Raw genomic sequence first — 26,280 nt, 5'->3', positions numbered from 1 at the left:
CTGGAATAAATTATTTGTACATGCCCTTCCAACTTGCAGGATTAAAGTGAAGGCTTTCTGACTTCAGGCCCAGATTGATTTCTATACAATGTCTGTCATCTAATGGCTACTTACTTTATATCTGTGCCCTGATATTAGCTGAGATGAGTATCCACAAGCACATATTATTAATAATAATTGGAGCCTGCCTTTGCTTGTCCTGGCATTAATTTATATACACGTTTTCTAATGGACTAAATGGTGAAGAGGCCCGAGGACCATTTCAGTATTTCAAAGAAAATGTGATTTTAACCTTTTTCAGATTTCTGAATATCTTGTGCACTCATATCCTCAAGGTGACTATAGTTTGGGGCGGGGGGAAGATTAGAAATTACTTTGGAACCCTAGGATCACAAATGTTACTGGTTTCTGTTCTTCAGTAGTTGGGAATAATGACAACAAAGAAAAAGATTAAGGCTGACACCTTGGGCCCATGGGAATGCACTGGGGAGTTCCAGACCATCAGTGATTCCTGTAGAGATGTTGATTAGAAGGTGGCTTTATAACATATCCAATGAAAAGATTTCACGATTTTTTGTATGTGTTTGAATAGATGAATAATTATATCTGTTAGGAATAGTTATATTTACCTTTTAAAACACTGTTTCAGCAGGTTAGACTAAATATGAGAGATTTTATCTAGTGTTTTTTTTTTATAGGTTGCAGTAATACCTAGCTTATATAAGTCATGCTTAATTTCTGCATTTGAGAAGTAAGGTGCTGTAGAACATGTGTGTGGGTGTCTGGTGCCCTCCCCATTATAAAAGCCTAATGCCATGAATTTTAAAATGTTACTGCTGATGTTGTATTATTTAACTCTTACAACAAAGCTTCTGGGCAGGCATTTTTGTGTTCCTTTAATAGATGAGAAACATAGGTCATGAAAAGCTCAGGCAACTTGTCCAAGGAGCACAGGCCTGTAAAATAGCAAAGCCAGGCTTATCTTCAGATCAGCTTGTAATGCTGCATGAGCTGCCCTTGATTTCTCATGACCATGAAGTGTTGATTGCCATGTGGTTATGATTTCAGCCTAAGAACCCAAGTGTATTTATTAAGCATACATATTCTTTTAGATATAGAAGCCCACATCTTCATATATTCTCTGGCACTTGTTAAATGACATTATAAATTACACACATACACTTACACTCCTACTCTTTCCCTGAATGGAGAAGAGAGAAGAAAGGAGCAATATTGGGTATAAGACAGTAAGATCCCTAAGAAAGAAATATTTTTTAACATGATTACCTGTTGTTGCTAAAATACAGAAACTCATAAATTATAAAATATCCTTGATTCTCAGCTAACTTCATGTTAACTCAGATCTTTTGGGTCCTGGCTTAAAACCTGAAAAAGCTTTTGTGTAGGTAGAATAATGGCCCTCCAAAGATGTCCACATACTTATCCAGGATCCTGTGAATATGGTACTAACATGACAAAGGAGACTTCTACAGATGTGATTAAATTGAGAATCTTGAGATGGGGAAATTATCCTAGTGGGCCCAGTGTAATCCCTTTATAAAACTGAAAGAGGGAAGTAGAAGAGTGAAAGGAAGAGGAGATGTGACATTGAAGTGGTAATTTCATGTGCTAAGAAATGTGAACTTCTACCTTACCTCTACCCTATTTAATATTTATAATAGTATTTATTATACTGCATGAAACAATCTATTCATACTTTCATCATGGGCAACCTCTAGAAGCTGGAAAAGAAAAGGAAATGGATTCTCTCCTAGAGCCTCCGGATGGAGCACAGTGCTGATAGCCCATTTTGGACTTTGAACTTGAGAAGTATAAGATAATAAATTTTTGTTGTTTTAAGCCATTAAATTTGTGGCAATTTGTTAGAGCAGCAATAGGAGAATAATACAGCATCCTGCTGTGATTGTAATAAAATCCAAAGTCTTCAGCCTTCTCCCTAAGAGCCTTCAAGATCAGATCGCACTCAACTCCTGCCTCACATCTGAACTCTTGTGCTTTATAATTTGCTTTCCGCTAATGCTATACTGCTTAGAGTTGGTTTGCATAAATTCTTACCTTCTTTGTTTCCCGGTCTTGCTTTTCTCTGCCTCAGGTTGTGCCTTCTTCCCCATTCTCTCTGTCAACCCCAGTCTATACCACAGCCAGGCTAGTCAGTACTTAGTTCAGATTTCATTCCTATGGGAAACCTTCCCAATACCATTTCTGTAACTCAATAAACATTCTCTTCTGTGCTCCCCATGATTTTGTGATTTATAAGAAATATATATTTGGTCATTCAGATGACCAAAATATATTTCACATATATATTTGGTTTTTATCCATGGTCTTGGCTCAAAGCTCCTAAAACCCTTTGAATGTCCTGTAATAAGAGCAATGAAGGTGTCTTTTGTTAGGCTTATGAAATGATTTCTGGGAAGCTTCTGGGTAACCTAAGGATAGGGGTATGGTTGTCAGGAGAATTAACCATATGATTAGAGGGTTGAAACTTTCAGCTCCCTTCCATCCTAACCTCTGGTAAGGGGAGAGGTGCTAGAGATTGAGTTCAGGTGCCAATGGCCAATGAGTTAATCTGTCATGATGATGTAATGAAACCTCCATAAAAACCCGAAAGGGCAGGGTTCAGAGAGTTTCCAGGTTGGTGAACATAGTGGACTGCTGGGAGAGTGACACCTGGAGTGGGCATGGAAGCTCTGTACCCTTTCTGTTTTTCTTGTACTATGCATCTTTTCCATCTAGCTATTATTATATTCTTTTATAATGAAGTGATAATTGAGTAAGTAAATGGATTTCCTGAGTTCTATGAATTGTTCTAGTAAATTAATGGAACCTAAAGAGGGGGTCATAGGAACTTCTGATATATGGCCAGGCTTGTGACTAGTGTCTGAAGTTGGGATGGGGAGCATACTTGTAGAACTGAACCCTTAACCTGTGGAATCTGATGCTATCTCCGGTAAATAGTGTTAGAATTGAATTGCACTGTACAATATCCAGTTGGCATTCAGAGAGTTTCTCAGTGGTGGCAGGGGTAAGTCCTCCCTCCATGAGTTGGAATTGGGATCCAGACCCTTTTACTACCTTACCTCTACCCTATTTAATATTTATGATAGCATCTATTATATTGCATGAAACAATCTATACATACTTTCATCATGATTTTGCCGTGAGGCCCAGCATAGTGCTGCCAGAATATAGTCAATGCTCATGAAATGTTTTCTGAATTGATGTGTTCAAGACATTTGTAAACTAAAGGTAACTGAGTTATTTATAACGGACAAAAGGCCTTCTTGGAGGTAGTCCTGAAAAGAGCAGCTGTAAAAAATGAATAATTTGACTGATAGCCTGTGCAACTGTCTCTCTTCTGGCACAGTGTTTATGCCTTTGATACATATAATATTGAGCTCTTATACAGTGAAAGGTATAGCATACCAACTCATGAAATAATCCACGTTCTGTAGCTCTTTATATCTGAACCATGAATGTATCACAACTAATGTATCCAGTATTGGCAATATGTGCAAACAGCTATAGGGAATTTCTTACATCTAGACTTCTTTTAAAAATTTGTTTCCATTTTAGTAGTATAGACAGAACATGGACAGTTTCAGGGAGAAGTGAGAGCCCTTGTCTCATCACAGTCCTAGAGCTGACTTCTTAAGTAAGGTGGCGAATTAAGGTACCCTTAAGGAAGGTAAAATCTGTGAAAGAGGGGTTTCACATGAGGGAAGGGTTAAGATCTGCTAGTGAAAACTTGCCATCCTCTACTTGCTACTTCAGAAAAGTCATGAGTAAGAGAAACCACACAGAAATTTAAAAAATAGTTTTCTGTTGGGAATATTTAAGTTAAATTATACTAAGCTTATAGTTGCAGCTGGTAAGAACAATTAAACAGATAAATCCTGGAATCAGGGACAGTTTGTTTATCAGCTTTCTTATCTGAGTCTGAGTTAGGTCCTCCAGTGTTTGAAAAGCTTTGATGCCTCAACATTATGTTTGCCAAAGTGGTGTCTATAATGAGCAGCCAAATTCTCTGTATTTCAGGCCTTTCTTTTAAACTGCTTTTGAATGAGACTGTCAAGTGTTGCATGCTGTATGTCAGTTAACACTTGGGGAGTGAAATTCACAAAGGGCACTTATTGTACCTTCACAACAAGGATATCTTTGCCAACACTTCAGAGCTATTTTAAGTTTTGGAGTTGTAAGTATCTCACTCTTCTTAGAAGTGATAGTAGTGACCCAGGATGCCTGGGTTTTAAGTGAGTTTGCACTTTCAAGACATGCTGGCACATGTTGGGATTTCAACTTCATTATCTGTCCAAGGAATTATGCCTTTTATTTAAGTTGCTTCCTTCATCTAAGAGGTTTAATAGTAACGATAATGACAAAGTAAGCAATGACAACATTTACTGATTGCTTATTACTTGATGTTGTAAGCATTTATCTGTATGATCTCATTGACTACACACTAGAACCAAGAGGTAGATATTATTATTAGGCCCACTTATAGATGAGAAAATTGAGGCTCAGAAAGATTAAGTAAAATGCCTAAGGAAATAGAACATAAATGGTGAAATTGAATGTGCCCCAAGGATCTCATGACTTGAGATCCTATACTTTGTATTTCTTTATTCTGAGAAAACAAGGCTGTCAAAGGAGGGGGTGGGGAAGGTGCATGTGTGGTTGGCAGGGTAGGCAAGGATCATATAAAAAATACTTAGGTACTAATTAAATCCTTTCTTTCTCAGTATTCCTCAGTGGAGTATAGTGCATGTGCGTGTGTGTGTATGTATTTTTTTAATGTATGTGTTTTCTCATTTTCCAGTTTCCTTGTGTGCTCAGAAAGGTTATGAGTACTGATAATCTGTATTTTATTCTGGTAATGAGATATTTGTATTTCTGTCTCTCTTGTAATCCATCCTTTTGGTAATGTTTGAAAAAACTATCAGTTTCTGCAGATTGGAGCTGAGAATTTAATATGTAGACAGCTCTTTACCCCTCTTGTTTCAAGCTGACCATGGACTCACTTTGTACATTGGTGCTTTTGAGAATAATGGAAAAATAAAGAAAAACAAAGAATAAAGGCAGGAGTCTAAAGACTGGGAAAATAAGCATCGAACTCATTTTGGAAACAATTGTGGATTGGCTTAAGTCTACAATGCCTACACATTTCCCTCTGCTTTCCATTCATCATTGTCATTAATTTCTTTCCTCATTTGCTAAACAGATGAATGGCAAGGAAGACAATAGAATTAAACTGGAACAAAAAGGCTCCTTTATCCCAGCTCCTCGGTGTTCCTTTCAGAATAGGGACGTTTAATGATGGGAGGACCATCTGATTGTCTGAAGCCAATGCATTTCTACCTCAGTGGTCACTGCTTTCAGCAAAAGAAAAGGCTTATAAAGGGGTAAAGATCAAGTTAATTGACTGCTTTGAAGAGAATTAATCAGAGGAAAAGGGGGACACCACAAATTTATTTTCCCCTGTACAGGACTACATTATAAGCGCAGACCATACACTGCCTTGACTTATTTGGAAGACACAAACTTTTTTGTGTCCCTGTAGCTTTACTTCACCTCTAAAGACTTGTATGTCGTCTTCCAGAACCTGACCTATCTTTCCCTGGACCTGCTTGTTGTCTGTGTTATTTCTTTGCAGAACTGCTGTAGAGTCTATCTACTTTTCTCTTGTTGGCTTTATCTTACTAATTAGCTACCTAATTAATCTTCCTAAAGTACAGATTTGATTAGGATATTTTGCTGCTTAAAAAACCTTAATGGCTTACCATCATCTAAACAACAAAAGTCTGATTTTCTGGCTTAACCATCAGGACTTTCTATGACCTGACTCTGTTGTATCTTCCCAAATATTATCTGCCTCCCTGGTGTTTTTTGATTGATTGATTGATTGATTGATCAATTTTCTGGTTTCCTTGGCTTCTACCAAACTGAAACTTTGCTTTCCTACCATAAAGAGTAAGTTCCTCAAGGATAGGATTTTTGTCTGTTTTGTTTAGTGCTGTCTGTACTCTACACCAACAATAGTGGATGGTTCCTGGTAAGCACTGGAGAAATATATGATGAATTTATTGAATGAATAAATGGCCCTTTCCCACATTTCCCTGACTTTGTAATTTTGCTTATTTTTCTCATTCCCTAAATAAAGGTTTAAAACCTGTTAATAAGTCCACTCCCCCATTCAAATGGTATCAGATTAGCCAGAATAAATCTCTCCTTTCTCTGAGTTCCAACAATTCTTTATATTCTAGTAGTTCTCAATCATATCATGTTGTCACTTTTAATTGTAATTATTTAGGCATATAATTTATTTTATAACTTAAAGATCAGTAGAATAAAAAGCTTATTGAACAGAATATACATCTAAATTATTTTTATCTCCCTGTCTCTTCCCCTACAACAGTGGTCCTAAGATATTGCCTTCTCTGATAGATACTCAAAAGAGCACTTTGGTAAGAATTTTATGTTAATAGTGTCTCTATTCCATTAAAATAGTGAAAATCTTTGCAGGCAAAGATTTGTCTTTTAGTGTTCTTTTGTTATATCTCAGTCAACTATAGTTTGAATGAACTAAGATTTGTCTTATTAATAATTTTGAATTATTAAATATACTGTTAATAAACTATTCTCTGGAATTTTTGAAAATAAGTAATTTGCATGAAAATCCATAAAATGTACAACACCAAAAGTGAACTCTAACATAAACTACGTACTTTGGTGATAATGCTGTGACAATATAGATTCATTAGTTGTAACAACTATAGCACTCTGGTGGGGATGTTGATAATGGCAGACGATGTGCATGTTTGTGGGCAGAGACTATTTGACAGCTCTGTACCTACTTCTCAATTTTGCTGTGAACCTAAAACAGCTGTAAAATCTAAACTATATATAAAAAACAAAAACTAAAGCAAAAGAGTCATTTATATACGTACCTCTTCCTTTATATTCTGCTGCCAAATTTTAAAACACACACACTCACTCATAGGAAATTAATAATATTTATCATACTGGCTAACATTTTTTGAAATATTTTATTTACTTGACAAAGAGAGCACAAGCAGAGGGAATGGCAGGCGGAGAGAGAGAGGGAGAAGCAGGCTCCCCCCTAATCAGGGAGCCCAACATGGGGCTCAGTCCCAGTACCCCGAGATCATGACCTGAGCCAAAGGCAGATGCTTAACTGACTGAGCCACCCAGGTGCCCATCTGACTAACTTTTTTTTTTTAAGATTTTATTTATTCATGAGAGACAGAGAGAGAGAGAGGCAGAGACACAGGCAGAGGGAGAAGCAGGCCCATGCACGAAGCTGACCTGGCGGTCCCAGGTCTCCAGGATCACGCCCTGGGCCAAAGGCGACACTAAACCGCTGGGCCACCAGGGCTGCCCCTGGCTAATATTTTTGATGCTTAGTCACATACTAATCATCTTCAACTTATGTGACAAGTAGGTCTTCATTTTGAGATAAGTATTAGAAAAGTTAAATAACTGGCTTACTTTAGAAGCTGCCCATTGGTGATACTGGAACCCAAATTCTGTAGTCTGACTTAGGAGTTGAGCATCCTAAACATCAGTCTGCTTTCCACAAGTCACGTAAGAAGTTCTCTGGAACTCTGTGCCCCTCTTTTGGCCTCTAACAACAAAACCTTCCTTCCAACACAAAGCTAAGGTGACTGGAGGACAAGAAGGTAGTAAAATATATCTCTTTGTCTTTGGTTTAAGCTTTCTATATATTTTGGGTAATAGAACAAAACAACACTAACTCTTATTTGGCTGAGGCTAATCTCATATATTTCCAGAGCATTTACTAATAGATTTGACAGTAATACCAATATACACATTTTTTTTCTGTGTTGCTGCTTCTTCAGCCTATATATTTAAATCTTTTTATTGTTTATAGGTATAACCTCTCGAAAAAAAAATGAGTAAAAGCAAGAATAAATGGAGAACAGTTCTTAGCAGTCACTTTTTAAGAACGATTTTATTTACTTATTCGTGAGAAACATGAATCCCATGCTCAACCACTGAGCCACCCAGGTGCCCCAGTAGTCACTTAAAAAAAATTATTGGGACATCTGGGTGACTCAGTGGTTGAGTGTCTGCCTTCAGCTCAGGGTGTGATCCCGGGGTCCTGGGATCAAGTCTTTTATCGGGCTCCCCATGGGAAGCCTGCTTCTCCCTCTGTTTATGTCTCTACCTCTCTCTCTCTGTGTCTCTCATGAATGAATAAAACTTTAAAAATTTTTAAAAATAAATAAAAATAAAATTATTTATTTATTAGAGAGAGAGAGAGAATATGAGCAAAGAGGAGAGGCAGAGGCAGAAGGAGAAGCAGCCTCCCCACTGAGCAGGGAACCCGACATCGGTCTTGATCCCAGGACCATGGGACCTGAGCTGAAAGCAGCTGCTTAACCAACTGAGCCACCCAGGCACTGCTCAGCAAACACTTTTATCTAATAAAATAGATGCCTTCTAAATTTGAAACTGATTCTTAAGTTGGTTATCATCCTCAAGGGCATGCTTCTTCAGGAAAGAACATGTTTTTCTGCAGGCTGTCCTCCATTTGTTCCTACTACCCAAAGCAATAATCTATGCAGAGAATGTTGGCTTTAGCAATACTCTTTGTATTGATTATAATCAATTAAAGATTTCTGAAAATAAGATCCTCATGCAGTCCTTAATGAGTTGAAGTCTAGTTTTATGGTTTTGAAAGTAAATTATAGTGAGCATTTCAGTTTAAGATTTCCAAAAAGAAACTATAGAATTTCCAGTGCCTACATGATTATTCCTTTTCTCTAATTTCCTTAACTGTTCCATATGGGGGTATAATTATGTTTAGTCATGCCATTGATTACTGCTGAGTTTGAAGGTAGATGTTCTTCCACAAAATCTACCTTCTGCAACAGGGACTATATAGATAGTCAATGAGGAGAAAAGGATTCAGCAGGACCCTGTGAGCTCAAAGACCTTTATGCCCAGGCACATGTTTTTCCTGAGATGTTATCAGTATCATTGATGAGCAAGAATGTGTTACCTCCTAAAACCCTACAAAATAGGTTTTGTTTAGATTCTCTCCCAGAACAAGAAATTAGAAATGAGACATACTGAGGTTGTTTGAGCTCCGGAGAATAAATATATATATCCCTGCCTCCTTTAAATATGGCAGTGTCTAAATTAAGTCATTGGATTACCCAGTGCTATCTAAATGCAAACAGGTAGGGTGACAAATAGGTTTAAACATCCTCTTAATGTGAATACAGAGGTTGACAATCAAATGGAGGAAAGACTGGACCTGTTGTTAAATCCTAAAACTAATCTAAATTATCTACCTTTTAATTATTTAGGATTTATAGTGGTTTCTACGCATCAGAAATTAAAAAACAAAACCCCAAAATGAAATAGGTCTGGAGTTCTTTTTATGGTTCTCAGCCATCCAGAGCCAGAAAAGACTGAAAGTATTGCTAAGTCCTATTTTTTAATAAAATACCTAGAAAATAATAAATATATAGTTAAACATAGGAAATACTTATTTGGGTGTTTCAAATATACTGATGTTTTGTCAATACAGAACCCAAATCTAGTTTTTGGTGGTCATAGTTTTACAAGTCAGCCACACATCAGTAAGTACCCATGTAAATTGAGTCTTGCTATTCATATACTCATTTAAGATAAATATAAGCACCTGTCATTGTATACAGGTAAATTTAGAAGCATTTTACCCCTATTCCTTCTATTAAAAAAACAAAAAAAAAAAAAAAAAAACACATACTCATTACCCAGAATGAACATTCTGCTCTGTGGCCTTGCAATATATTATCATTATAATCTGCCATTTTTCTGTCACCCTTATTCTGTTTATGAACTTCCATGAGTGTGTTGGGTGCTGACCTTCCCTACTTTCCCACATGATCAAGGAATTCTTGCTCAACAACAAGATGTGAACAGTCAAATCCAAATGTGCTTTTGACCAGTCAAGACTGATGTTTCTTTGACTGGCTGCCCAGTTTTCATGTTGAGTGCTGCAAGCATTTCTGCATATTGTCTTCCTCTATTCACCTCTTTGTGGTCCACTTTGTCACCTGCCATCATCTGCTTACTTCCCAGAGACTTTGTTCCCACCAGCTTTTCCTGCTAGTCAGTTTTTTTTCCTGTTTCTAAACATATATCCCAATGTCTGGCATGATCTTTACACTTTTCCCAGTCACCTTCCTCAGTGAAACCTGTCGACTTGGCAGACAAGCACTTTGGAACTTCATATCTATTCTTTCTCATGCCACTGAGGTATTCTTTTTTTGGAATACAAATGTCAACAGGTAGGATCAAATGAAAAGAGACATGGAAGGTTAATTCCCCAATATCAGCACCAACTATAGGAAATATATTTGCAGGGTTACAGCTAAGTGGAGCTCATTGAATGAGCTGTGGTCTGCGATAGTTATTAAATGAGAACATTTCTATCACAATGAGGACAAAGTTAGGTTGTTTCAGTGTCATGAGTCACAGAGTGAAGAGCAGAGAAAGCCAGCTCTTCATCCTTACACGAGAGCTCTTCAGACACAGGAAGCCAATGTCATGGAGTACAAAGGCTTAACCAAGAAGTGAGCAGCTCTTGTCAAGAGTCAAAGAACAATTTTTTTAAATGCAGTTACCAATCTTAATCAAATCCCTATTTGCACATAGCCTATATTAGCCTGTCATTATTACATATGAAGAAAAATTAAAAAATGATAAACATAGAATATGTAGAAAAGGAATATAGTTATTTATTACATAATTTGAAAAATCATGAAATCAAGTGATTCTGCTTTGAGAATGGAGGCTATGTAATGGATTTTACATAAATGAATTTTTTTTAAAAAATTATAAATTAAAAATATTTGCTAGTCTGAGTTGAAATGAGAAAGCTTGAGCTCTTTTTTGTTTGTTTCAAAATGGCTCCTTTCCAAATCTCTTTACAGGCCAGATTTTTAATGAGATTAATTTATAATGGGGAGAACTACAATTAAGCATTATAAATCTTAATAAAAGATTTATAGGAATTTATTTAATTTTTGATTTATTTATACTCATCTTCAAAAATGGTTTGAAATGACTTATTCATAGTCAGGAGCTATAACAGTTAAATAAGAAAAAGAGTAAAGAGAAAACAAAAACAGAAAAGTAAAGCTGAGCCAGGGATAAAATTAGTGTTCATAATAATGGATTGGATTAGAGTTTCTTAGTAGTGCCGACCTCTTGAAAAAGTAATCCACAGATTTTAGTAGCTCAAGAGAAGACAAGTTATTTGTGTACTGACACCTGAAAAATTTTTTTCTCGAGTAACTAAAAAGAAGACCTAATGTGGTGGAGTTAATTGCATACTCAACAATATTAGTACAATGAAAACCATAAGAGATTTTGCATATTATTTTCTTTTAACTTGCTAGATTAGTTTGTTATTGTGCTGTGTCAAATTACACAAATTTAGTGGCTTAAGACAACAAAAAATTATCTAATAATTCTGGAGGTCAGAGCTCTGAAATGGGTCTAACAGTACGAAGATCAAAGTATTAGCAGAGCTGGGATTCTTCCTAGAAGTTCTTGGGGAAAATGTTTTCTTTATGTTTTTCAGCTGCTAGAGTTTTTCGACATTTTTTGGTTCCTGGCCATTACAGCTTCTGTAAATAAGTATCCTTTGATTCTGGCTCTCTTGCCTCTCTTGTATAAGGAATATCATGGTTACATTGGACTCAGTGGGATAATCCAGGATAGTTCCCCCATTGCAAAATCTGTAAATCTCTTTTGCCATGTAAGGTAACATATTCAAAAATTAGGATGCGGTCATCTTTGGGGGATAATTATTCAGCCTACCACATATGCCTTATTCTAAGAGAATGATTGGGTGGTAAAATGTCTGTATATGAAACTCTCTGATATTCTCATGTAATTGGAAAAAAAATGTCAAGAGAAAAAGATGAATTCTAAGGCTCCAGCAACTCCCAATTAATATAATTTTAAAAAATATTTTATTTAAATTCAATTTGCCAACATATAGTGTAACACCCAGCGCTCATCCCATCAAGTGCCCTCCTTAGTGCCTGTCACCCATTTACCCCATCCCCCCACTTTCCTCCCCTTCTGCAATCCTTTGTTTGTTTCCCAGAGTTAGGAGTCTCTCGTGGTTTGTCTTCCCCTCTAATTTATTCCCACTCAGTTTCCCTCCTTTCCCTCATCGTCCCTTTCACAATTTTTTATATTCCACATGAGTGAAACCATATGATGATTGTCTTTCTCTGATTGACTTATTTCACTCAGCATAGTACCCTCCAATTCCAACCATGTTGTTATTTCAATGAATGTTTTTATTAGTATTGGGGGGCAAAAAGGATTTACGTTTGCTCTCTGATAATATCTGGAGTACAGATACTCTGTGCTGCTGATTAAAGGGCAGATTCAAAATTTTTCCTTGCATAAAAGACAGATGATCCGTTCTAATGAAAACTGAGAATTTTAAACAGACTTTCAATAGAGAAACTTATCTTCCTCAGAATAGAGATCCCTAGTCAAGGTTATTAATTATTCACCATACATTTCTGGCCTGCTCGGCACAGGAAAAAAATGGGCACTGGAAACCTCAAAGTTCTACTGTCCTAACACATAGAAGAAATTATTGTAACCTGTATTTCTTTAACTTATAATTTTTAGACAGATGTGTCAAAACACCTATTACAGCTATTAAAATTCTAGAAAATCAAATTAATTGATGCCACAATTTAATTGAGGACCCTGTATGGTAAACTTTTTGCAAAATTGCCTCCTTAGTAAGGAAATGAACTCATTTAAATGTTACTTTTTTTTAATCAGTATTTAGGAATGGTTCTCCAAAATGGTGGCTTGGATTATTTTGCCTAGATATGAGGCATTCATTTGGACAGTACTCAGATTAACTGGATTGAAAGAGTACCAATCTACTAGGTCAACTCTGATTATAAGACAGTAAAAAATCTTGTCAACAGCGTATAGAAAAATATTAACTTTTCTCTCCTTTATAGTAAAGCAGAAAGTAAGCCAACTAAAATGACCTCAAGTACTCAATATACAAAGAAAACAGAGTTCAGAGCACATGCATATTTTGCCGTAATGAAAGGAAAATCTATTCTGACAGCTCTGGTTTTCATTTTGGTGTTAAGCTGTAGGTACTACTCTGAGCTTACATAGCTTATCTTAAGACCTATCTCTGTTTTCAGAGTTAAAGGGCAAGAAAACATTAATAAAAGCTGCAAATAAATGTCTGTAGATTAATTGACATGATGATAAAGAGTATAGCAATGGTCAAGAGTAAGAGTAGTAGCTATGCCTAACTGCTGGTCCATATAGAGAACATTGGCTTAAGAAGTTCACACATGAAATTTATCAAAATAGAAACTGATTTTACATCTTTAAAGTAATTAGATGGTAAGTTTTAGAGAAAATGTCTCATCTAGAATATTTGCTGTTGTATGTGTGTGTGTGTTTGTGTGTGTGTGTATACTAGCTTGTTTTTCCTGGTTAAGCAGATGTCCGAAGACCTAAACTCTAGTGTCCCCTCTTTATAGGCAGCCCCTGTTAGAATTCTCCTGGGGATCTTACATCCTTGATGTCCAGGGGGGTAGCATCCACATAAGGTTTGCAGGGTATATAGCCCCTCTCTTACTGAAGACTATATGCCCCTGAAAGGTGATACTTTCTATCCACTCTCTAGATGACACTTTCTAGTCCTATCTGGTCTCACTGGTCTCACCCTCAAGTTAACTTGGAGGTGAAAATGAGAGGGGGTTAAGCTTTGGCCAGTATTTCTAAACATGATCCCACACTCAGCGGATTGCCAGCCACTAAATGAATTTTACAAAATAAAAAGGTATTGCACAGTGAAGGAAACCATCAATAAAACAAAAAGACAATCTACTATAAGGGAGACTGTATTTGCAACTGATATATCTTTACAGTAACTGTTCATTTCTGCTGTTGTAGTAGGAAAGCAACTATAGATAATGTGTAATGAACGGGTGTGTTTGGGTTCCAATAAAGTTTCACTTATGAAAATAATATTTCATAAGCCTTAATTTGCTGACGCCTGCTTTACAGATTACCACTTTTATTGTGATGTTTTAAATTTGTGCCTCTGATTCTATATCCCTTTAGACCGTAGGACATATTCACCTCGATACTCCATCATTAACCCAATTTTAACTGGAAGAATGAACACTTTAAAGATTGGTTCAGTGATTTAGACAAAAGAAGATGGGTTAGGAGATGACTGTGGCTGTAGAGACAAGTGGGGATGCATATGTTCATAGTATAAACTCAACAGGACTTTTGATTAACTAGATAGGGGATGTGAAGAAGAAAGGAGTCAGGTAATGTTCCCCCTTAGTAAACAAACTGTTTATTCCTTTTGGAGGTCTTCCTGTGGAAGGTTTGACCACAAATTCAAACTGTGCTTACTTAATTATCTAACTGCTCAAGTTCACTATGATGCTCTTTCTCTGAACTCCCAGAGTATCTGTTTTCTGTTTTTCTTCTTTTTTTTGCATTTACATTAATAGTATCTTGCATTATTTATTTCATGCATATGCCAGATTGTAGGATATTGTAGGATATGTGGACTATGTCTTGTATTTCTTTTGTTTCTTACTAAGTTTCTGGCATGTTCCCTGTACCAAATCGATACACATCAAATGCTATGCACAAAGGGGTCATTGAGCCATAAGTGAATCACCTTCAAATTTAATAAAGAACACAGTAGGAAATTTAAGGAGCAGATTATATTTTTCTACAATCTAGTGTTATCTTTCTTCTCAACCCTATCACTTAATCACAGTGGCCAGTTTTACTGGTACTCAGGTTTCTTATTCCTTCACTGGAACTTAATTCATATTACACACTGTGTTTTGCTTTTAAAAATTATTCTATTATCATTCTGTGACTTTGTCTCTAATGTTTCATTGTAATATTTAATTTCATATTCATTTTCAAAATCTGTTCCTTTACATGTACTCTTTGATTTTCTATTCATTGAGACTTTTAAGTTCTGCCAAAGATCTACTCTGAATTGACTTCTTTTCCCGGTGAGATTTGAGCTCTGGAATATGTGTCTGTAGATAAGACTCTGTTTTATAATAGTTTCACAGGGTCTGGGCAGTCCAGATCTGTTCTCACTGCCTCACTGAACAATGTCAGAGGTGAGAGTTGAAAGGTGGAAGCGGATGGTAATGAGGTAACGCTTTGGGGTGTTAGAATCACTATCAATAGAGCATATTTCAGGGGGACAAATGATTTCTCCTCTAGTGGTTGTTTCTCATCTTTACATCACAGAATCTCAATGTTTCTGTCTTATCTTTCAACATAGTTAAGATTTTTAGTTACCAAATTATAATCACTATGATCGCTGAATTAGTGGATCAAGTAGGATTAGAAGTTAAGTTTGATATGTAACTGCAAATATACATGTGTGACTAATGTATCTACTCACATATGTAGTATATATTATATACACTATATTAAAAATCCTATAAACCAGTATAGATGAAGAGAAAATGCATTTGACTCTTTGCCATCTTCCATCAATTTCTGAAAATATATGCGGAAACTAATTGTAACAATCATTTCTTAATTTACCATGTATAAGAGTCATAAAATCACAGGTTTGGGGAGAATCTTAACTCTTATTTTAATACTCTGTTTTAATTACTGCAACCAATGTTGTTGTGCCTTTAGACCTGTCTTCTGTCACGAAGCACATTTCCTTTCCCTCTCAGATTCTTGTTAAATTAATAAACATATATCTTTGGCCTGGTTCAAATGATTGAAAAATGTGTTAAACAAGGTGATCTATCAACAGAGACTAACTAAGGGCATAGACTTTCCACCAGAGTGACATTAATTTGTTAGCTATGACCCTTTTTAAATGTTTGCATTATCATGAATAATCCTGCTATTCTGTATAAGGCATGTTTTATAGTAAGTAACTCTTTTTCTTAAATATTTTATTTATTTGAGAGAGAAAGAGTGAGTACAAGCTGGAGGGGGCAGAGGAAGAGGGAGAAGCAGACTCCCAACTGAGCAGGGAGTGCGACATGGGGCTCAATCCCAGGGCACTGGGATCATGACCTAAGCCAAAGGCAAATACTCAAACAACTAGCCACCAAAATGCCCCTATAATAATTCTTATATGTGAGAGAAAGCAGGCAAAACCTTGAAAGAAATTTATTCATTATGATTAGTATGAACCCAGCGTCTTGGATATTTGTAGTTTTTGAATTCTGTACCCCTTCCTTTCTTCTTCTGATACCCATAACCTCGTCTTACTTGAGGAAATATACCCCTTTCCTGAATCCTGTAGTTCTGCTGGGATCTGCCAACTAGTACTTAGTTTCTCTCCTTTTCCTCCCTAAATCTTATAGAGGCTTATTAGAGGCCTCCACCAAGATTTTTGAGCAGGAGCTGAAAGAGCCCCTTTCTTTTCTGGAGTTACATCTATGGTTTTACACATGTAAAACCTGAAAGTACCAGTATCTTTTTAAAGCTTTCTTAGAAAGGTCAGTTTGAGAGACAGAAGCTGAAATAGAGAAGATCAATCTAGAGATCAGTGAAAGTTTAATAATATCTCAATTCCTATTTCTATTTTTCCTGGCTTTCCTATAATTTGCTTCCACAACTCAGTAGATTTCCTAAGCTAGTTTAAGTTTGGTTTCTATCACTTGCAACTAAAAGAATACTGAGTAGAATTTTCAAGCACTTCTAATAAACATCTGCATCTGAAGAAATACTTGTTGCTTACACATTTTCAGAGTTAAAGCTGAAAATCAGCTGTGTGTATAGCTGTGTAAATAGTACTGCATTGGAGGGGTTTTCTGATTCCCAAATAAACTACCCATCTATCTCTTGTGAGACTTCTGTTCTCAATGTCTGTATCAGTCAAGGTTCAATTAGAGAAACAGGAGGAGGTGTGTGTGTATGTGTATGTTAGCTATTTTGCTTCAGGAATTTGACCTAATACAATTGTGGCAGCTGGTTAAACAGCCCCTGTAGAACTTTTATTTTCATGTATCGTGATGGATCTTGTAGTCCTAAGAAAGGAAATGGAAGTATAGAATGCAGGAGAGAAAGAACAAGCTAGAAACACAAACACACAATGGGGAGAACAAGAAAAAGCCCATGAGTTTGGACTGAAATCTGTCAGTTTTTATTGCCTCTGACCTGGATGGTGTGGGTCTCTTACAGAAATCAGGTCTCTCGATCATAGAGCTAAACACAGACTCTTGCCCCAGGAGTTGGAAATGGGACAGTAAAGGAAAAAATGGAAGAGTTCTAGGCCTGACTACTCACTCATGTCCAGGAGGTGAGCCAGAAGATCAGCAACAAGATGACTATTTCTTTCCTTCCAACCTTCAAAACCTCCCACAAAAACCTCTCTTGTGGACCCCGTAATGAAACATATAGAGTTAGAAATTCTGAGATACGTAGTTCAGCTAAGCTAGTTGACCAATTACAAAATCACCACAGCGTTAAAATCATTGATATACTTTGACATGTTCTAAAGAAGCAAAAAATGTATCGTGTGTGTGTTTGTGTGTGTTGGGAAGTGGTGGTGTGAGTCTAGGACATGGAGAGTAGAGAATAGGTGTTAATGAAAGAAAAAGGCATCTTAATGAAGCAGAGGGCCAAATTATCACCATCGTTCATTTGGAATATTATTACATTATAGAGTGATTTCTTTTTATGTGCCTAAATTCCTTGAAGCTTTGATGACATTTTTTTCTTAAGTGTTATAAATACAATATGTTTTTGGAAGAGAAAATAACTTCAGAATTTCCTGAAGTGTATTTTACCTTCTATTAATTGTTGGGTTTTCTCATGCTATTCTCTTCTGAATAGTGTAAATAGAATTTTATGGTCCTGGTGCTTTGTTTAATTCAGGGATGGGTATCTTTGGCTACAATTTCAGGATTTTTTTTACCTCTTAAAACTATTTTAGTTTGTTCTAGGTTTGATAAAACATGTAGCCTCAGGAGTTTTCCTTTAACTTATAAGCCATGTGCTTTTGGAAGGAAACTCAATCCATATATTTTGGATTCGTTTATATTGAAATCATTAACATGTAGTATAAGAGGACTCTCTCCCTGTCTTTAAAATAAGCTTTTTTTTTTTCTTTTAAAACAGAAAGCTTTATTTTTCCAAGAGTAAATGAACTTGGAGACCAATGGTATATATCCTGTCTGGAATTAAACTCCATGAAATTTGGGTAGGTTCTTTGCCTATTTGTATTTTTTGTATCAGAGCTATCAGTCTATTTGCTTATATTTTATCTAAATTTTATTATTAATATCTCATTTTGGAGTAGAGTGTCTCAATCCACAAAGGATTATTGTTACCTTATTATCCAATCAGAATCCTTATGTTAGATGTGCTACTTTCTTAAATCATTAGCAAAATTCTTTTATTTTTATTTTCTTTGTAATTCCAGAATATCTCATCATTGTAGAAAGTGTATTTTCAGTCTATTTAAAGATTTTGATTATGCTTTAAAATTATTTATCTATTGATTATATTAATTATAATATTTAAATAATATTATCTGAATTTCTAAATAAAGTCTATATAGTTTTCTCATTGATAGTCTTTTTAGAAACTTTTTCTCTTACCATTACATTGCTGTAATTTGAGTGGAAAATGAAAAAGGATCGAATGTTATTCCTCCTGAAAATTTTTCTTGTTCAAATCTTGAGTTTAAGATTATATTATGTGCAATTTCCTTGAGGCAAAACAAAAAACAGAAATCCAAAACAAACTAGAAATATTATCATAAAGCAATATATTTAATATATTTTAAAGAACTTTTATTTATTCCTCTTTGACACAGGTGTATGTGTATATGGGTGCATATTTGCATATATAAATACATATTTTATATATATTTATACGTATTAGTATGGAGACGTATATTTTTTGTATAGTTTTTTAAGTTTTTATACATGTATATGTTAATATACTATGTCATATGTATATATGTGTCTATATATGTTATATGTATAAATAAGTTTCCTGATAATTATATACACATATTATTTTAAAAATATACACACTCGACAAAACAATTCAAATAAAAAGAAAAGGTATTAAATTCATCTTTCAATGTCATATTTGAAGCAGCACCTTTAACTTATAGTATTTTTCACTATACCTATGGTTATATTTCTTGATTTGTTTTACTAATTAATCTATGTCCAGTACCAAAGCATGTAAAATATTAGCTTAATAATGTTATTATCAGGCAGAGTGAGTCCCCCATCTCATGTTATTTTTTCAGCATTACCCACCTATTTTTAGAAATAATTACAATTATTTTTATATACATTTTACAATAAGGTTGTCAGATTTAGAAAAAATATATTTTAAGGTTTTATTAATATTGAATTTATACATTTAGAAAAAATTGTTATTACAATATTGAAATTTAATATTTAAGAAATATTAGATATTTCCGGTGTATTTCTTACTTATTCCTAGTTATATTCTTGTTTCTATATTTTTAGATATTTTATCTTCTATTTGTTTTCTAACTTTTTGGAAATACATGCAGTATTTTTCATTTAGCCACTTATAATGAAAATCTTATATGTACAGTTACAATACAAAGGATTACATGAAATAAAACACTGACTTTATTTTCATATATGTCTTCATTGCCACAGATTTTAAAATATATACATATTGAAAACATTCTAAATGTTAAATATTATATAGACACTAAATGAATAAATGGCTTCTTTTTCAGTTGCTATTTAGAATGTAGGCTCATTAAGGTTCCCTTAACCAGAAGTGCCTGGGTGGCTCAGTCAGTTAAATGTCTGACTCTTGATTTCAGCTTAGCTCTTCATCTCAGGGTTGTGGGATCAAGCTCCATATCAGAGTCAGTACTCAGCAGGGAGTCTGCTTCTCTCCCTCTGTCTCACCCTCTTCTTCTGCCCCTCCCCCTGCTTGTGGATGCACATTCACTCTCTCTTTAAAATAAGGAAATAAATCTCAAAAAAAAAAAAAAGTTTCCCTCAACCTGGTAGAGTGGATTAAAATACTAGATTCTTAATTCTAGCTTAAGGTGATGTTTCATTTATTATAAATGCTATAAGGACTAGATATTCAAAAACCTATACTTTCAGTCATCTTAAAATGGATTTTCTCCCAAGAAATATAGGAACCCCCTCAACATCTTTACTATTTTGTTTGATTTAGAAAAGAGTCACATCATCAAGAATTATACCATGTTAAAACATCAAGATATTTAAAATTAATAAGGTCAAATGTAGGAACAAAAACGTACAATTAACACATAGAATTCTATTTACATTGTTACTGTGAACCCTATTCTTTAGAAACTGACTTATTTACTTGAACTTCACTAATCTGCATTTTTTCACTCAGTACTTTACTTCCTTTTCAACTCATGGCATATTTTTATTCCAAAAATAATATTTAAGATTTTCATATACTTCATAGTGAAACTAAAATTTAATTACATTTTTGTATACTAACATTTGTATTACAGAAGAATAATTTTGTATAACTTTCTTCAAACTGGGCATCAAAATTTGTTAGTTATCCTTTCATATTATTATAATTTATTCCTGTTTGTAAATATAGATCAGAATGAATATGGAGGAAAATTTATAAACATTTAAGAACCACAAAAATGGCTTCCTAAAATTTAATGGTGAAAGTAAGTCAAGGCTTGAGAGGGAAAAGAATGAAATAGAGAGCTTTCATTTTCTTATGCCTGAGGGTATAAGACTAATATTATGACAGTGTTGATTTTACATTTTTATTTTGCTTGTAGAAATGTTTTTGGAATTAGTGGAAAGAAAACCTCTGGTGCTTTTTTTTTTTTTTCTGGTGCTATTTTGATACAATAAAGGAAATACAAATTTAACACAGTAGATAATCAGATAATTTTTAGTTCTTTGTCATGCTTTCCTATTTCATTTCTCTTCCGTTAACAGTAAGAATTGCTTTTTAAAAAGCTTAATCATTCAGTCTTTAATTTCTCTTTTCTTCCATGAAAGGGGTAAATATTCGGAAGAAGAGAGAAATAATATATTTTATGGAACCATAGATGAAGTTAAAACCTATCAATAGATAAATCACTCTGATTATATTTAAGAACTTGATGGGAATACTGAAGTGGCTGTTAGTTTTAAAAGAAGAGTGCAAAACAAAGCTTGTCTAATCAAGCCACATGACACATAAGAAAATTACGACAAAAATCCTAAATATCTAAGTGATTTAAACTTTGAGAGCTATGTGTAAATAAATTAGCATACAACTACCAAGGAAACCTAAGTTTTTTTTTTTTAATTTATTTTATTTTTTTAGAAGATTTTTTGTTTATTTATGACAGACACACAGAGAGAGAGAGAGAGGTAGAGACACAGACAGAGAGAGAAGCAGGCTCCATGCAGGGAGCCCGACGAGGAAACCTAAGTTAATAGTAAATAGCAATTAAAGTTCATATGCCTTTTAAAAATTTTATTGTCTATTTTTTATATTCCCCAAATGAATGAGTACATATAATGTTTGTCCTTCACCGACTGACTTACTTCACTCAGCATATAAATAATAGTGAAAGGGAATATAAGGGAAGGGAGAAGAAATGTGTGGGAAATCTCAGAAAGGGAGACAGAACGTAAAGACTGCTAACTCTGGGAAACGAACTAGGGGTGGTGGAAGGGGAGAAGGGCGGGGGGTGGGAGTGAATGGGTGACGGGTACTGGGGGTTATTCTGTATGTTAGTAAATTGAACACCAATAAAAAATAAATTAAAAAAATAAAAAATAAAAAAAATAAAAATTTTATTGTCAATTCAAAAACTAAAGAAGGCACAATTTAAATGTCAGTTCATGTTGACTGCTTATTTCTCTGAATGTCTATTGTAAATTTAGCATTTATTTCTTGATATGATTATTAATAATCATATATTTATTGTATTGGTATGGAGGATTTAAAGAGGCTACATGTTTTCTGTTTTGATCCAGAATTTTTTTTCAAAGTACAGTGAGTGGTCGGAGTTCTCCTTTTAATAGCTTTACATTTTATTTTATTTTATTTTTTTTAATTTTTATTTATTTATGATAGTCACAGAGAGAGAGAGAGAGAGGGGGGCAGAGACACAGGCAGAGGGAGAAGCAGGCTCCATGCACCGGGAGCCTGATGTGGGATTCGATCCCGGGTCTCCAGGATCGCGCCCTGGGCCAAAGGCAGGCGCCAAACCGCTGTACCACCCAGGGATCCCAATAGCTTTACATTTTAAATGAAAATCCATACACACTTAGGAAATGGTATTATTACTTCACAGAAGGTTGTGCTTATTTCTCTCTTTTAAAAAACACCTCATCATTTAGTTATGCAAAATGCATTGTCAAAAACTATTCCAGAATTTAAATACCTAAAAGAATAAAAAATAAAACTGAAGTGACTGTCTTCAGAGACTATGCCTTTAAATGGAAAGCTGCTTTAAGCACCTTTAAGAATTAGAAATAACAGTAAGATGTAATAACAATTTGAATTAAGGAAGTCTGAGTGACAGACTATTAAGAGAATGGAGAAAAGAATGCATAATGGAAGTCTTTCTTAAAAACCTGGATTAAATGTTTACAAACCATATTGAAGCTGCTTACAATATGTAATACATGGTAAGTGCGTTTATAGATTAATTCTGTGCTAAATAAAATACTACTTTGCTATTCACTAAATAGTTTGTGCATCTTGATGTTCTAGTCCTGTAACAAAGACATTACAAGAGGCTTTTGAAATTGCTTTGGATGGAAGACAAAATATAAAGATGAGTTAGCAGATATAAATTTATAGTTACAAAACTATTTTTATTTATGATTTTTATTGCCATATAAAGCTAAAAAATATGGTACAAAGATCAAGTATAAATCTCAATCTCATGATTTTCATGTGCTGACCATATACAGTTAGATAGAATTATAGAAGCTTGAAATAACATATTAAAACTCTTTCATTTTACAGATTAAATTCAGGAACTATCAGCATCATTGTATTTATGTCTGTGAGATACAGTGAAATTCAAGGAGTGAAAAGAAAAGGAGAGAACTAGGCAAGCATCTGTGATAGGGAGTTTTGTTTGTTACATCAAGAATCTTGCTCCTTACTCTGTGAACTTCAGATGACAGACAGAACTCAGGCTACAAGAGTAGAACACCATATACTGCATTCTCAGAATCTCGGGAGAAAATCTTGTTCAGAGGAGTGTGTTGTAGGTAAAATCAAGGATCTTATCAGTTGGACTCACTTAGTTTATATTATCTATCCTTAAAAATATTTGAGAATATTTAAAAATTTTATACTTTATAAAGAAAAAAGCTTGTGACAAATCATATTATAGAAAACTATATAGATACATACACAAGAATAGATGAATATTTATAACAGTGTTGTAAAGGGGAAGATCAGAGGGTAAACAGAGCACAGACTGCCTGTTGCCTCTTCTGCACCTAATCCTTGAAATATGAAAAGAAAATTTAAGCAGTTGGTAGAATTTTAAGCAGTGTAGCTATTGAAATAAAACCTAGGTCCCAAAGTATCATAATAGATGGAGCTAGTGGAAATGATAGAGTAGTGTAAAGTCTTACTCTTTCACAAATTGGCCTAGATATTTCTGTCCAGTTTTTCTTCCATAAATTTTTAAAACCATTCACCAACTTCCTCCAAAAATTCTGCTTGGATTTCAGTTGAAATTGCATTTAAGTAATACAGATTTATTTGGAGAGAACTGACGGCTTTTTAATGATAGGATGGACTATGCATGAACATGGTATAATACTCCCATTTTATCAGGCCTTCTTTTTTTCCTTTAATAGAATTGGCTATTTCTGAGGGTCTATTTTTTTTTTTGCTATTATAAACTACATCTGTATTTTTATTACATTTTTTCAATTTATTATGGAAGTAGAGAAATATTGAGATATCTATATTTATAGATATATATAAACTACTGGATATATAAGAGATCAGTCAGTTGGCTGACATACTATCAGCATGTGTATATATGTGTATATATACAATCAGCCATATATGTATACACTTATATGTATATAATATATATAATCAGCCTTGTGTCAGCCAATTGACTTATCTCATATTTCCAATAGTTTATTGATTCTTCAGAATCTTCTGTGTAAATTATAACATATGCAAATGTCAATATTGTCTTCTCCTGACCTCTTTTTTTTTCTTGCTTGATTACTTTGCCCATAACCCTTAGTGTTATGTGGTTCAATCATGGTTTAATAATCATCCTTGACTTATTTCCAGAGTTAAAAAAAATGCTTCTGAAATTTCCCTATTAAAATAATACAGTGTTTGCTATAAAATTGGCAGCTGTATTTTTTTAAGAGTTTATTTATTTATTTACTTATTTGATTGAGAGAGAAAGAGACACAGAGATAGCAAGAGAGAACAGGAGCAGGGAGGAGAGGAAGAAGCAGGCTCCTTGCTGATTGGGATCATGCCCTGAGCCAAAAGGTAGATGCTTAACTGACTGAGCCACCCAGGAACCCTGGCAACTGTATTTTATTAGCGTGAGGAAATTGCCTTTTAGAAATTTTTTCCAGAGTGTTAACATAATTAACATTAATTAGTAATTAACATTACTTAATTTCCCTTTATTTTTTCCCCTGAATTTCTGTTACTTTTTTCTTATAGTTCATTAATAAAGTGAATGACCTTATTGGCAAATATGCTGCTGTTGAAGAACTCTGGTGTTTCTCATTTAGATTCTACTTGTGCACAGTAAAGAAGAATTCAATTACCTGATACAGTATTTATTTAGAAAATTTGCATCCATGTGAATAAGTATTAATGGAATATGATTTCCTTTTTCTATTGCCTTCAACTGATTTCAAGAGGAGATTAATGTTCTAATAAGTCTGAAAACTTTCCCTCTTTATTTATATTTTCTGAAATAACTTTTATGACATAAAACTTATTCTGTAAGAATTTGGAAAATTCACCAGTAAACGCATCTCAAGTTTGAAGGTGCTTGAAGGTGAGAAAAAGGACATATTTTTGTTTAGTATTTTAAATTCCTTGTTGATTATTGGTCTTTCCTTTTGTTTATGTTGACTTGGTATATATTTTTCATCATTGCATTCTACAAATACTGAATGTGTGCTGTTAAGCACTGTTCTAGGCTCTAAATAAATAAACAGGTAATAATATTGCTTGTCATAAGCTTATTTTTTTAATAAATTTATTTTTATTGGTGTTCAATTTGCCAACATACAGAATAACACCCAGTGCTCACCCCGTCAAGTGTCCCCCTCAGTGCCCGTCACCCATTCACTCCCACCCCCTGCCCTCCTCCCCTTCCACCACCCCTAGTTCATTTCCCAGAGTTAGGAGTCTTTATGTTTTGTCTCCCTTTCTGATATTTCCTACCCATTTCTTCTCCCTTCCCTTCTATTCCCTTTCACTATTATTTATATTCGCCAAATGAATGAGAACATATAATGTTTGTCCTTCTCCGATTGACTTATTTCACTCCGCATAATACCCTCCAGTTCCATCACGTTGAAGCAAATGGTGGGTATTTGTCATTTCTAATGGCTGAGTAATATTCCATTGTATACATAAACCACATCTTCTTTATCCATTCATCTTTCGATGGAGACCAAGGCGCCTTCCACAGTTTGGCTATTGTGGTCATTGCTGCTATAAACATCGGGGTGCAGGTGTCCCGGCGTTTCATTGCATCTGTAACTTTGGGGTAAATCCTCAACAGTGCAATTGCTGGGTCGTAGGGCAGGTCTATTTTTAACTTTTTGAGGAACCTCCACACAGTTTTCCAGAGTGGCTGCACCATTTCACATTCCCATCAACAGTGTAAGAGGGTTCCTTTTTCTCCGCATCCTCTCCAACATTTGTGGTTTCCTGCCTTGTTAATTTTCCCCATTCTCACTATTGTGAGGTGGTATCTCATTGTGGTTTTGATTTGTATTTCCCTGATGGCGATGCAGAGCATTTTCTCATGTGCGTGTTGGCCATGTCTATGTCTTCCTCTGTGAGATTTCTGTTCATGTCTTTTGCCCATTTCATGATTGGATTGTTTGTTTCTTTGGTGTTGAGTTTAATAAGTTATTCCCGGGACACAAGGCTAGTTCAACACTCGTAAAACAATCAATGTGATTCATCATATCAGCAAGAGAAAAA

At 34.7% G+C, this 26,280-nt stretch overlaps 1 protein-coding gene across 8 annotated transcripts in view; it reads left to right on the top strand.

The window, feature by feature from the left end:
* ANGPT1 (angiopoietin 1) overlaps positions 1-26,280 on the top strand; it is a 356,431-nt gene that overhangs the window by 19,125 nt on the left and 311,026 nt on the right. Inside the window, exon 2 of one of the 8 annotated variants that reach the window (XM_049093345.1) lies at positions 18,214-18,295. The exons of the other annotated variants lie outside the window; for them this stretch is intronic. The gene's annotated coding sequence lies outside the window, so the exon portion shown is untranslated. The remainder of the gene's footprint in view (positions 1-18,213; positions 18,296-26,280) is intronic. 8 annotated transcript variants of the gene reach the window in all.

Source organism: Canis lupus, chromosome 13 (assembly GCF_003254725.2).
Source record: "Canis lupus dingo isolate Sandy chromosome 13, ASM325472v2, whole genome shotgun sequence".
Lineage (NCBI taxonomy): Eukaryota > Metazoa > Chordata > Mammalia > Carnivora > Canidae > Canis > Canis lupus.
Note: the sequence above shows the minus strand (reverse complement) of the source record. Positions and strands in the feature narration are given on the sequence as shown.